Source organism: Lygodium microphyllum, chromosome 9 (genome assembly GCF_053477565.2).
Source record: "Lygodium microphyllum isolate KBCC chromosome 9, Lygodium_microphyllum_v1.1.10, whole genome shotgun sequence".
In the NCBI taxonomy this organism is placed as follows: domain Eukaryota; kingdom Viridiplantae; phylum Streptophyta; class Polypodiopsida; order Schizaeales; family Lygodiaceae; genus Lygodium; species Lygodium microphyllum.
In genome coordinates this window covers 36,721,088-36,723,089 of record NC_141143.1, presented here as the reverse complement: position 1 = coordinate 36,723,089, position 2,002 = coordinate 36,721,088, and positions in this window count along the sequence as shown.

Sequence of the window (2,002 nt, the reverse complement as noted above, 5' to 3'; positions counted from 1 at the left end):
TATTCATGGTTTCCTTCAAAAGTTTGATTCTTTCCTCATTCTCTCGGATATTTATGCCTAATATGTTAGAGACATATTTCTTTGTAAGATTTAGTCTCCTTTTCTTTGCTCTCTCACACAAGCTGGTTATATTTTTTAACGGTCTCTTCCTCTCTCTTAATCCTACTGGAGTTTCTCTCAAGCGTATTAGCTTATTCTGCAATGAATTGTTAATATTTTTCAAAATATCAATCTGACTTGTCAACTCTAAAATTTTTGTTTGTGTAGTTTCTAGTGCTTTTTTCATTTCGTGCACTTGAGCTATATATGTGTAAGATGCAGAGTATAACCTCATACAGTAGCCAAGCATTCCATTGTAACCTTCTCCAGCATATCTTATATAGTCATGGACATTCAAAAAAGGAGGTGGTTTACCTAGAAGGATAAGTTGGGATAATTTCCATCCACCCACAAATCTATATCCTTTCTCATCCTTATGTTCGCAACCTGTTGGCTTCAATCTCATCTATCAATACTCGATGATGTATACTTCTCCAAGATGTGTAAGTCGATCTAGCTCATTAATGACTTGTATTTGCGGTGTGCTTGCGCCTGTGTTATTTGAAGTAGTATTGCTAGACATTCTGGCAAATGAACCGAGCAAGAATCTCACAGTGATAGAAAGCAAGTGCAGCAAAAGGAATGGTAAAAGAGAATAGTGTATAGAAAGAAAACGCGGGAGCAAACAAATGCGAAGTTCGTACGAAAATCTCGAAAATACAAAATCTCTCGAGTTCCAAGACAATAAACGGCCGAAAAGGTGACCCCTGACCCGGATTAAAAGATGAGGGCAATTAATGGCCGACCTCTTCAATGAACCAAATATTCTCTCATTAATCACATCTGGACAACCAAATTTAGAGGTTTTATTCTTCCTAAACCTCAACTAATTAGCAACTTAATCACTTTCTTACAAGTGCCATTTTTGAAGCGTTTTTGGCCCTAATGTCATCAAAATCATCAAAGTTTTTAAATCTAAAATCTTTAAGAAAATCCTCACGTACCTTCCAAGGAAAATATATCATCCTTCAAAATCTTGAAATCCTGCCCATCCTCCCTAGTAGAAAACATGTTACTTCTAAAGTCTCTAAATAAAGTTTTGACCCTTTCATTTTTACCAAAATCAAATTCATCCATTGATTATCTATGCAATCATGAATAAATTCTCCAAAAGATACTATGCAAGGATCTCCCAACTCAATCTCCAAATCAAACATATCATGAAAAGGAGTCAACTCTACAGACTCCCAACACCACAAGAACCAACTATATCCACACATGGGGTCACTCCAGGATACCCAACCACATCACTTAACTCACTAACAATACAAGACTCCATCTAGTTTTTCTCTTGCAAAGAGTAGTAAACACCTTCATTAGTATCCTTACAAACAACCTCACGAGAAATTTCACAAGAAACTGAAGAAACTTCCATATCTACATCATCACAAAAATATCTTCATAATACAACAACTTTGGGTCAATGATCTCAACCGAAGATTCCTCAACTACCAAATCCCCATCTACCTCCCCACAAATACCTTCCAACTCCATTTCCCTGGTTTTAAGCCTCCCCTCCCTCAACTTTTCAATTATTTTCAAAGCCGTACTCAAGTTCTCTCTCACATCCTCATTAATATCACTCTCAATGTCCTCGAAACCCCAATCAAAGTTATCACAACCAATGATGCCAAGAGGCATATTCCACAGTGGATTCCATGAGACCATGGTGGATTCCGTGAGGCTTTGCGGTGGATTCCATAAAACTATATTTATTTTCCACAGCTCGTACATAAGGTGGATTCCTTGTGCAAGAAGTTGACGGGGACGCATGTCCTTTCCAGGCATCATGTTAATTTAATCTGCATGTGGGTGATTCCACAACATGTGATTCTGCAAAATACATATTTAAGTTAATGGGCGTTTATGATTTTAGACTACACTCGTATCTAATTAAGGTTAG